Source organism: Notamacropus eugenii, chromosome 2 (assembly GCF_028372415.1).
Source record: "Notamacropus eugenii isolate mMacEug1 chromosome 2, mMacEug1.pri_v2, whole genome shotgun sequence".
NCBI classification, from domain to species: domain Eukaryota; kingdom Metazoa; phylum Chordata; class Mammalia; order Diprotodontia; family Macropodidae; genus Notamacropus; species Notamacropus eugenii.
In genome coordinates, this window is record NC_092873.1 from 175,024,166 (window position 1) to 175,036,561 (window position 12,396).

The window sequence follows — 12,396 nt, forward strand, 5'->3', positions numbered from 1 at the left end:
AATGTAGGAGGGTAAAGGGATAGGAGAAGGGAGGGGGTGATAGAAGGGAGAGCAGATTGGGAGAGGGAGTAGCAACAGCATCTTTTAGGATATTAGTTAACTCAGCTGGAATTCCATCCCCTTTAGTAGCTTTATTGTTAGCAATGCTTCCTAAGGCCCACTTTACTTCATTCTCCAGGATATCTGGTGCTAGATCAGTAACCATATGATCCCGGGTTTTGGTGATGTTAAGATCTTTCTTGTATAGTTCTTTTGGGTATTCTTGCCACCTCTTCTTAATCTCTTTTGCTTTTGTTAAATCCCTACTATTTTGTCTTATATCCATTTTTGTATGAAACTTTGTTTTGATATATCAAATTCTCTTGAAGAGATCACTTGTCTTTCTGATTCTGTGGTTGTCTTCCACTTCTTCACATTGCTCATTTAAGAAAATCTTATCCCTCCTTGCTATTATCTGGAATTTTGCATTCAGTTGGGTAAATGCTTCCCTTTTTCCTTTCCCTTTTGCTTTCCTTCTTTCCTAAGCTACTTGTAAAGCTTCATCACAGCCACTTTGCTTTGTTGTTCCTTTTCTTTGGATTGTTGTTGTTCTTACTACCTCCTGTACAGTGTTGCAAACCTCTATCAATAATACTTCAGGCATTCTGTCTATCATATTTAATCCCTTAAATCTATTCATCTTCTCCACTCCATATTTATAAGGGATTTCAGTCATATCTGTATGGTCTGATGGTTTTTTCTGCTTCAATTTAAGTTTGAATTTTGCAATAAGAAGCTCATCGTCTGAGCTACAGTCATCTTTAGGTCTTGTTTTAACCATATAGAACTCCACCTTTGGCTACAAAGTATATAATCAGTCTGATTTCTATCTTGACCATCTGGTGATATCCATGTGTACAGTTGACCTTCAGGTTGTTAAAAAAATAAAAAAAAAAGTATTTGTTGTGACCAGAGACTTATCTTAACAAAACTCTATTTGTCTCTGCCTTACTTCATTTTGTACTCCAAGGCCAAACTTGTCTATTATTCCAATTATCTTTTGATTTCCTACTTTAGCATTCCGATCCCCAGTGATGAATGTGGCATCTTTTTGAGGTGTTATTTCTAGAAGATGTTGTAGGTCTTCATAGAGCTAACCAACTTTGGCCTCTAAAGCACCAGTGAGTGGAGCATAGTCTTGTATTGCTGTGATGTTCATTGTTTTGCCTTGGATTTAAACAGATAACATTGTCATTTTTGTGATTATGCCCTAGTACTTTTTTTCTCAGTCTTTTGTTGACTATGAGGACCATTCCATTTCTTCTAAGCAATTCCTGCCCTCAGTAATATATGTAGTGATCATCTGAATTATACTTATGCATTCCCATCCATTGAAGTTCACTGATACCCAAGATGTCAATGTATGTATGCATGGATGTGTACATTATATATGTGTGTATATGTATACATGTATGTACACACATATATGTATATAAAATCTTTTTTCTGAATGTCAGTATCACATCTTCACCAGCAAGTCTTCTCAACTCTTCAACCTCAACATATTCAGTACTGAACTTAACATCTTCCTCCTCAAATCTACCACTACTACCAGTTTCCTTTTTCTATAGATTCTTCTAGTCAACCAGGCTTGAAATCTTTAAGTCATCTTTGACTCTTCCCTTTCCTTCACTGCCCATATCTAAGTAGTTGCCAAATTCAGTTGATTCTGCCTCAAACATATCTCTTGCTTCAACATTTTTTCTCTTCACTACCACTGTTACTACCCTAATTCAGGATCTTATCAGTTCCAACAAAGGATATTATAGTTTCCTTACTGATTTGCTGGTTCCTAGTCTTTCCTCTGTCTAATATATCCACCACATATCTGCCTATAATGATAATTTAAAATGAGAAGATCTTTCTCATTTATTAATAGGCTCATGTGACATGCCTGGATCACATGAGTCTGAGTCACATGGAGCCTGTGGTGGGAAGAGTTTGCTGAATGGGTGGAACAGGAAGAGTGAAGCAGGAAGAGGCAGAACTAAAGCAGAGTTGAGAGGAAGTTAGTCTTGAGAGCAGTCAGAGCTAGGAAGGATGCAGGTAGCTGGTTAATGTGAGTGAAAGAGCTTGTTTGTGATTTTGTTTAAGAAGGCCTGCTTGTGATTTGTCTAATGGAGCTGGTTTATGGGAAGCATAGTAGGAGAAGGGCTTGGGGATGGTATTATTCTCTGCATTGTTATTGTGTATAGATTTTTGTTACTATGATGTATTTGACTCTCTGGTGTCTGAACAAATTTCCATGTGGAGAGTCTGCGGTATTTTGCAATTGATAATTGTGTTGGGATATTCATGGCTGCCATAGGTGCTGTGAATATGGCATTGGCACTACCCTGCCAAAATAATTTTCTTAATGTAAAGATTTTACTGTGTAACCTGTTTGTTAAAAACAAGCAAACAAAAGCTTTAAGAGGCTCACTTTTGCCTATAGGATAAAACACAAAATCCTTAGTTGAGGATTTAAATAAAGCTTTTTACATTTTGGCTGAAACTAACTTTTAAAGGATATTTCTCATTACTTTCATTCATGTACTTTGTATTCTAACCAAACTTGATCAATAATTGTTCACTCAACTTAATCTCTCTGTTACCTCCTTGAACCTACATACATTCACAAAAGTCATCTGTCAAGCCTTGAGTGCCATCTTTACTGTCTTAGCCTTTCAAAACCCTTCTCTTTTTATCATAGAATGTGAAGTATACTGGAAAGACAAAAGGTCTTAGAAATAAATCCCCTGTGATGCTTAAAAGCTGTGTGGATACTTGGTAAATCTATTCTATCCAAGTCTCAGAGGACAGGCTATAGGTTAAATGTTACTTACTACTTGCGTGGTCTTGGATAAGTCCCTTCACCTCTTTGCTTCTCGGTTTGCTTTGACTATAAAAGGAATTTTAATAGACAGTTCCCATGGTCTTTTCCAGTTCTGTTTAGTTGTTTCAGTTGTGTCTGAATTTTCATGACCCCATTTGGGATTTTCTTGGCAAAGATACTGGAGTGGTTTATCATTTCCTTCACCTAATTTTACTGATGAGGAAACTGAGGCAAACAGGGTTAAGTGACACCCAAAGTCACCCAGCTAGTAAGTGTCTGAAGCGGGATTTGAACTCAGGTCATCCTGATTCCAGACCCTGTGCTGTATCTACTGGGCCACCTAGCTCCCTCTATTCCAATTTTACACTGCCCCCCCATTTTGCAGATGGAAAATTGAAGTTCTGAGAACATAAAGTAATTTGTCCAAGGACAGACAGTTAACAAATGACACATATCAGCTTTGAAACTATCTTCTGATGCTCAATTCAGTGCTTTTTCCCTCTGTAGCATGGCACTTCTCATACTACAATGACTTAAGTGCTGTATTTGGAGTCAGAAAGACAGAATTCTGTCTCAGATGCTCACCCTCTTAACCGAGCAAATCATATATATTTTTCTCAAGACCTCAGTTTCCTCAATCTACAAAATGAGAAGCTTGGACTCAATGACTTCTAAGGTTCTTTAGAGTTTGCAATCTAAGATCCTATAAGATATACATATGGATATTAATATAGTGCATTTATTCATGTATTTTCTTCATTCCCATATAATTTCCTTTCATTCCTCCACCCAATTTTATAAAGAAAATCAAGGATTTTTTACCCATATAATTCTCTACTCCTCTCCTTCTATCCCCCCAACACTTTTTTTCCCTGCTTTGAAACAGCAACCACAGCTGCCAGTGCCTCGGGGGCTTTAAACATCAATCAGTTTCACAGCTGGAGGCAGAGTGATCTACAGCAATAAAGCTTAAAGTGCTTTCCTTTCTGATATAATTTGATTCTTCCATTAGTGAACATTTTTTTTTCTTCAAAAGCAGAATGTGCTTGATCCTGGCCAGTGCAGACAAAGGGTTAAATTAAAGTGGTAGCAAGGGTAAGCAGTGGGGAAAGCAATCCCTGCAGTTCATTCCTCTGTCCTTACCCAGCTGCCTCTTTCCCGATTTTCTAAATGTTATCAGGGAATTGTGCAGCATTTGGGCAGGACAAGGCAGCTCTTTGGGATGTGTTCCTATACTCCTACATTTGGAAAAAGACAGTGGGAGAATCCAGTAGAGGCTACAGAAACTTCAGCTTTTTTCCCCAAAGAAAACTTAAAAAAAAAAAGGTACTCTAAATGTTAATCACAATTTTCATCCCTTATCACCTTTTTGTTGATTTTTGGTTATTTTCAGTTGTATCTGACTCTTTGTGACACTATTTATGTTTTTTTGGCAAAATTATTGGAGTGGTTCGCCATTTCCTTCTCCAGCTCATTTTACAAATGAAGAAACTGAGACAAACAAGCTTAAGTGACTTGACCAGGGTCTCACAGCTAGTGAGTATCTGGGATGAAATTTGAACTCAGGAGGATGAGTTTTCCTGACTCCAGGTCCAGCACTCTATGCATTCCATCACAGCTGCCCCTATTTTTTACTTACTTTTTTTCATCAGAAACATAGTTCCAACTTCTTTATTTTCATTCTCTGCTTAATAATTATTTTAAATGTAAGCACCACTTTTGCAGTTCTGTAGGGAGGTGAAGAAGGGATAAGTATAAGAAACTCTTGAATCGATAGCTCTGTAACTTTGAATAGTACTGTGCTATATAGTAAGTAGAGATGGAAATCCCCAAGAATGACAGTTGTCTAACAGAGCAGTAAGTTAGGTTTATGGTTCAACATTGTGGTTTCTGTTTGTTGGTGTTTACTAGAACAGCTTTTTGGGGATCTACTTTGGGGTCAGTGTGGAATTTTTGCTGCACAGTAGGATACATTTTTTTCTGCATCCCTCCCTCTCTCATTTCCTTCCTTCCCTCCTTCCTTCCTCTTTCCCTCTCTCCCCTTTTATACTTTTCTTTCTTTTTTGGCATAGAACAATCTTATTTCCACTTGTTGCAGAGCAGCATGATCCATCTGCTGCTGGTGCTTTCCAGATGTTGGCAGCAGTAACCCACTAGTCTGTGTTTCCATGAGGCCTTGTAGGGCTCCTATTTGCCTTATGCCTGACTTGCCTTCTTACCCATCATCTAAAAATTGTTTGATTACCCTTTTGCCATACATTCTAATTATGTGATTGAACTGGTGAAGAGAATCTCAACTATCATTGCCTCAGTGAGAAACAACTTTTGGGTGTACTGCCTTCCTGATTTACATTAAGTAGTATATACAGGTGCCCCTAATAAAATGGGACTGGTAGATCAATATTTTGTAATCAGTAACTTTGCTTGGAAGTCAAAATAGATTGTGTAGCATCACTGATCCATAAAACTTTTACACTGCCTCCTTCCCCCCAAAAAATTGTATCACATCCCGTTGTTGTTGGCCATCAAGATCAACCTGTCTGAGCCAGTACTGCTATGGCCTTCCATGGTGTGAGAAATGGGAATGAATTGCACCTCAGTGAGTATATATTATATTAGTAATTGTTTTCATTCTAATCATCAGTCATTCAGTCATGATACTGACTCAGATCTTTGTGATCATGTGTGGGTTTTTCTTAACAAAGGTGCTAGAGTGGTTTGCCATTTTCTTCTCCAGTGAATTAAGACAAACACAAATTAATTGCCAGTGGTCACATAGCCAATGTATGTCTGAGGTCAGATTTGAACTTAGAGTTTCCTGACTCCAGGACCAGTACTCTATCCACTGAACCACCTAGCTGCCTGATGTATTAGTAATGCACTGCCACAAAATAGAGTTTCTTTTTCTGATTTCTTACATAAAGATGAAGTGTTAGTCACAACTGCCCCATGTTTACAATCTTAGGAGTTTTTCCTAATATGAACAACCATCCTATTACCAGGATAACTTTGAAACTTTTACTAGAAGGCTCTGTTTATATTTTTATTTTGATCCCCTGAGTCAGTTGTTTCTGTGGACTTCTATGACTTTGGAAGAACTAGGAGTTGCATGTTTGGATCTTAGTTTAGATCGCAAGCCTTTGACTCCAGCCTTGAAAGTCATGACGGATCATTAATCACCTGCCAGTGAGGGACGGGGGTCGGGAGAGGGGCAGGGGGTTTGGAGAAGAACACAAAAATGCAAGGCAAAGCTTTTCCACCAATAACGTTTTACAGATGATGAAAGTAAAGGACCAGTGAGGTAAAGTAACTCTTAGCCTATAGCTAGTCAGTGATGGAGTCAGGGCTATAACACTGCATTCTCCAATACAGGTGATTCTGCTATCTTTTTGTTCTTTTGCTATCTTTTTCATTCAATTGACAGTACTCTACCAAGTCCATTCTCTCTCTTCATAACCTTTTGATCCACTCTTCTCTAAAAGACCTTTTAATTTTATATTTCAAACTTTCATTGTGTAATATGATGCTGATTCTGCCAAATATTCTAATACCTTCCAGATGAATTCATGGATATACCCTAGTTAGAAGGGAGATAACTGTCAATACAACTTCATCATATTTAGAATTGACCATATAGTATAACGGAATTGGCAAAAGTAGATGCCTACTTGGAAGAGAACAAAGGACATTCTTCTTTCTGGAGTTTACAACTTTACAGAAACTATATTATTATAACTGTGTGTGTGTGTGTGTGTGTGTGTGTTTGCAATGGTGCTTCCTTTCATTCTGAGTTTGGAGTTAGTGTGCATTTACTTGAGTAAAAGGACTAATATTATATATATTTTAATAGTTACTTAATGTAGCCCAAAGCTGAAAACTAAAAAAAAGTTTGCCTACCAAGTGGAGAATGAAAAAGTACAAGAGTATAACAGAGTATTATTGACTATAATAAATGATGAAATGGTCAATTTCTGATGAAATTGGAAAGACTTCTATGAACTGATGCAGAAAGAAGTGAGCAGAACACAATTTCCACAATGAAAACCTAGTCAATAAAAATGACTTTGAAAGCTTTCAGTACATTGATCAAGGGAGTAACCTAGCTTTGATTCCAGAGCACTCATGATGAAACATGCCTTTTATCTCCTAACAGAGGTGATGGACTTAGAATGAAGAATGATATATACAATTTTGGACATGGCCAATGTGAGGACTTATTTTACTGGAATATGTATATCTGTTATGATGGTTTTATTTTGTTGTTATTCAATTGAAGAGGAGAGTAGGAGGGAGAGATAACAAATATTTTAATAAATAAACCCAGACAGAAAGATAGGTAGATTAAAAAATAGATATTTTAAAAGATACAGGAATAGAAGGAAACTATTGCTTACAATCCCTTGTAGTTAACATTGTTCCCTTCAAAATGAGAAACATGTTTAATAGATGATACAATGTTAAATACTTATATTTTCCAGACTACATTTAATGAAAAGTTTTCAAAATGTAGGAATCTAGCAAAATAAATCAAAATCATATGGAAAGAAGTTAAGGGGTATGTTTGTGTGTGTGTGTAACTAGTTATCCTGTTTATTATTATAGTTGATTTGAATATTCTTTCATTCAACCTAAAGAAATAAGCTTACATATAATTTTTTATTTAAGTACAGAAATGCAGTTTTTTTTATTCCCCTGTGCAATAGTCCATAGAACATCAAATATAAAATCATGATAGTAGGGTAATGACTTGTTGCAGGACAATCATTTCTAACTGTAATTCATCAAAAAAGATAGGAATGAGAGTAGTAGTAGTAGTAGTAGTAGTAGTAGCAGTAGCGGCAGTAGCAGTAGTAGCAGCAGCAGTAGCAGTAGTAGTAGTAGTAGTAGTAGTAGTAGTAGTAGTAGTAGTAGTAGCAGTAGCAGCAGCAGCAGCAGCAGCAGCAGTAGTAGTAGTAGTAGTAGTAGTAGTAGTAGTAGAAGAAGAAGTAGAAGTACTAACAATGAGAAGAATGAAAATAATAAGAAAAGTAACTTGAGTAGTGGTGTAATTGAATGAGTATTTTATTCAAATCCTATTTTTGCTATTTACAATATATATGACATTAATAATATGTGTATAACCTTAGGAAAATCACTTCTTTAGGTTTCAATTTCCTCATTTGTAAAATAAGGGGATTGGGTTAGATGATCTCTCTCAGGACCCTTCTCATTCTAAATAATATTATATTCTATGCCCTATCATCTCCTAAAATGATTGTCTTATTATAATTATGAAAGCAGAGTCAGTATGATCACTTGTCAGCAATATTCAGGCACTGAATGAACAAGACAACATGAAAAGTTGACAAATAAATCAGATTCTGTAACTAAAATTATTAACTTTAATTTTCAAATAGTCTTTTGAAACTTATATATCACTGTCATATTGATCTTATGTAAACAGCAATTTGTATATATCACCTCCTTGCTCAACAACTTCCAGTGCTACCCTCCCCCACAACCTACATTCCAGCAGAATAAAATTTTTAGCCTCTACAGTCTGACTTAAACTTCTGACTCCCCTTTTCAACTTCAATATATGAATACTCCAATCTATTCAGTATTATCTGAAAACAGATAAACATTTCTGACTGATCATATCAGCTTTCTGAAACCTTCCATAGTTACCCCAGATAACAATGATCTCTCTCGCCACCTTCTGACTTCCTATAGAATATTTGTTGTCTATAACAAACATTTAATCTCGACCCTATGTGATTATGTACAGTTTTTTTTTTGCCTTTTCATATACATACATATATCCACTCCAACTTGATTATAAACATCTCTGATGCCAATGACCTATTTTATACCCCTGTCCTACCTAACATTAAACCAAAGCATGTTCCATAAATGTTTATTGTTTGAAATAGTTGATATTTGGGTAATGGTTTAAGGTTGTTAAAGCACTTTTCATAATATATTTAATTTGATCCTTGTAATAGTTCTCTAAAGTAAGTATGAGAGATACAGTTATTATCATTTTGTTGATAAGGAACAAGAGGTTCAAAAAAAAAGTAGTATTAACTAGGTCCACACTTCCACAAAGTTAAGTATTTGGAGTTGGATTTAAATACAGGTCTCTTGACTCCAAATCATCCCTCATCATACTATGTCATGTTGTCTCTTCCATTGATGAACACGTTGATGTTTCTTTGTATTCACGGCTATTTGCACGATTGAATAAGATTCTCTTAGGCTTGATATCCAGATTAATTACATGATGTTTAATAATTGATTTTAGAATTTGCTTAGTTACGCTGAGTAACTGAGCAAAATATGATTTCACGAAACTGAATCACACTGCCCTTTTCAGTCAGAGCTTCAAAATCCAGGGCCCTGGGAAAGGAGCCTTCAGATACTGGAGAAGGAAGCTATGAAATAAATGGGTCAAACTGTGTCTAGGTTTCTGATTATTTCAGGTTTTGGCCCATGCTGGGAGATGTGACTCTGACTAGCCTTGAATCTAAGGGAAAAAAAGTCCCATGTGTATATGACTTTTTCTCCCCTTACTTCAAATGAATTGAACAGGAATTTTATTCAGCACCTATGAGCCATTTTAGCCAAATGCTTATAAGCAAATTAATGACCCAACATGAACCTAAATGTAATAGCTGCTTCTAGGGCACTGGTCAATGTACCTAAGTAGGATGAACTTGGTGGGGAGAATGTCTGAAGTCTCTGTGAGGTGGAAAAATAGATCATTTCAGAGCAATGCGCATTTTAAAGTGAAGCTGTCCTTTTTTTCCTCTTCAGAGAATTTTCAAATCTTGGCACTAAAGAGGGGGAAAAAAAGGTATGTCTTTTCTTTGAAATACTGGCTTTTTTCCCCCTGAAAGACCACCCTCTCCTCAAGCCTTGGAAACTTCAAACAGTTTGACCGAGAAGTCAGAACTCCTCTGGTTGAAGAAGCTGTTATCTAGAAAGCTGCTACAGGCTAGAAGCTCTCACAAGGTCCTGGAGCGTAGAGTCTGTTTATATTCATTTTTAATAAGCTAAATAAAAATAGAATCAAAATGAACTAGAACCATATATATGTATGTGAATATATATGCATTCAAATATACATATATATTTATATGCTGTATAAATATTTATCCTGTCTCACAGTAAACATTCAAGCTTTTACCAAAATGTACACAATTAGTAGGGAGTATATTCTAGTAATGGCATAAATCTCATATAAAATGAAATACAGGTTTCATTTTTTCACTTGAGGTTAGGCTTCTGAGATACTATTCTTAGCCTTCCTGTGCATTTTACATTTTCTTATTTAGTGAGAACTTAATATCCATGTTCCTTGTACTTAATATTATTTCAGTATTCAGTATGGGTACACCCTCCACATAAACAGACTGCAATCCCTGAATGCCTTACAACTCATGAGATACTAGATAGATAGACAGAGCTATTGTTCTATCTAAGTATACTTATATATATATAAATGCATGCATATATGTATTTATACTTATAGAATTTATATTTATTTATCACCATTTGCTCAGCCTTATTAAATTTTGGTAGAATTTTCTTAAACACCAGCCCTTTTGGGGGCCCATACTTGAAACCTTTCCAGCTTCCTAACAGAGCTTATATTTGCTGTCATAGCATATGAAAACCTAGTGTTAATTCAATGCCATGAAAGGAAGAGTAAGAAATTAATGGAAGAACCTAATTGTGTGGCCTTATGTCAATGCTTCAACAGAATTGTTAACACATTGGCATGGGTGCATATCATAGTGCTTCCATTTCTTCTTATCATGTGTGAATCTTGTCCATGTCTTTCAGTTAATTATACATATACGTAGGCTTTATTCAAAATACTAGAGACCTTCCACTATTCCTTTGAATATTTCACAGATACCAGTGCCATACTCAGACAATCCATTTGTTATCACACATTCTTGACAAACCCACCTCCTTTTCCATTCAAGCATATCCTTATCTTTTACACCACTTCTAAACACAAGTCATCATTGTTAACATACCATATCCTGCTGACAACTACCACATATATTTTCATTGACCTTTAGTTAACATGCAATTGTGATTCTCTTGAGAGTTTACCATTCTGGGATGCCATATTGTATAACCAAGAGGTAATTAGCAAACCAGAAATGCTACATAATTTCACAGATTCAGTCTAGTCTGTTACTTTCATATATGAATGTTGCTTTTTGACCATTCATGGCATCTCTAATAAATCTATACCTAGAGAGATAAATAGATAGATTCTTTCTCTCTAAATGTGTATATATATATGTATATGTATACATATACATATATATGTATGTATGTATACACATGCACACACATACACTGGTGTGTGTGTGTGTGTGTGTGTGTGTAATCTACAATATATCCACACAGATGTATGTGTTTGTATAGGTATGGACTAGGTAAATGCATTGCCCATCCACCTGCATCATAAATATTGTCAATATCCTTTTTCATCCACTATGTTTTTCCTATGTGATTGATTAGGCCAGTACCACAAGTGACTATGGATCTTCTTGAAAAGGCTCTATGCTGTTCTAAGGCTCAAAGAAATCACTACAATATCATCCATAAACGAGCATTCTGTAGAGTCTTTCCATTAATAATGAATGCCTAGCCTTTTTGGACTTTGTAGGAGAATACATTTCATGGCTTTTCATATAACTTTATGAGCATATGTTTCCTTGTTAAAATATTTACTTGGCTGCTGTTGATACTCAGGTTATTGTTTAATAAGGTTATCTCTCAGGCTTTATCTACCATAGGATTTTATGCAGTCTTAACATGGGTGGGAATATTGAATAAAATGTTTTCTTGTAATCAAGAAATCCCATATATAGTGAGACCTTTTAGTCTCTATATTTCTTAGTCATCTGTGTTTAACTGTGAAAATATGGCCTGCTATAGAAAATTTGCCAATGTCTTCCTTTCTTGCTCTTATATTTTCATCAGGCATGGTGTGAAAGAAACAAGGTTCGTTCTCCTTTTTGACTGAAGTCTGTCAGAGACACTTTTATTCAGGTTACAGGCAATTGCAGGGAGAGACATTGACTGACAATTCCCTCCCACCCCACCCCTACCCTCCTATTAACCAAAATGTTCTGCTTAAAGTGGTTCCCAAATAACATTTATAATAATAATGAAACAAAAGATTTCCTCCAAAAGAGGAAATAAAACCAGCACAGTTTCATATTTTAGTTTTGTAATATTTAGCAAAAAGAGCACAGTGGTAATGTGATTTCACCCTTAGAAGGAAGACCTGGTTAATTCAAACCTCTCCCAGGAGACTTAAGGCTATTACTCTTTTAACTTTAAACAATTTATAATGCTTGCAACCCTTAGGAAGATTTAGTGATCGTATATTTGCCAAATTGTCTTCATGGATGCATAGAGCTTTTTCAGAAAGAAAATATAGGGGTAGAAGTTGGAGCAACATCTTAGTAGCTCAGTTTTAATTTTTTTTTAGTAAAATATCAACCATAAATTAGTCATCATTTTTGTTGTAT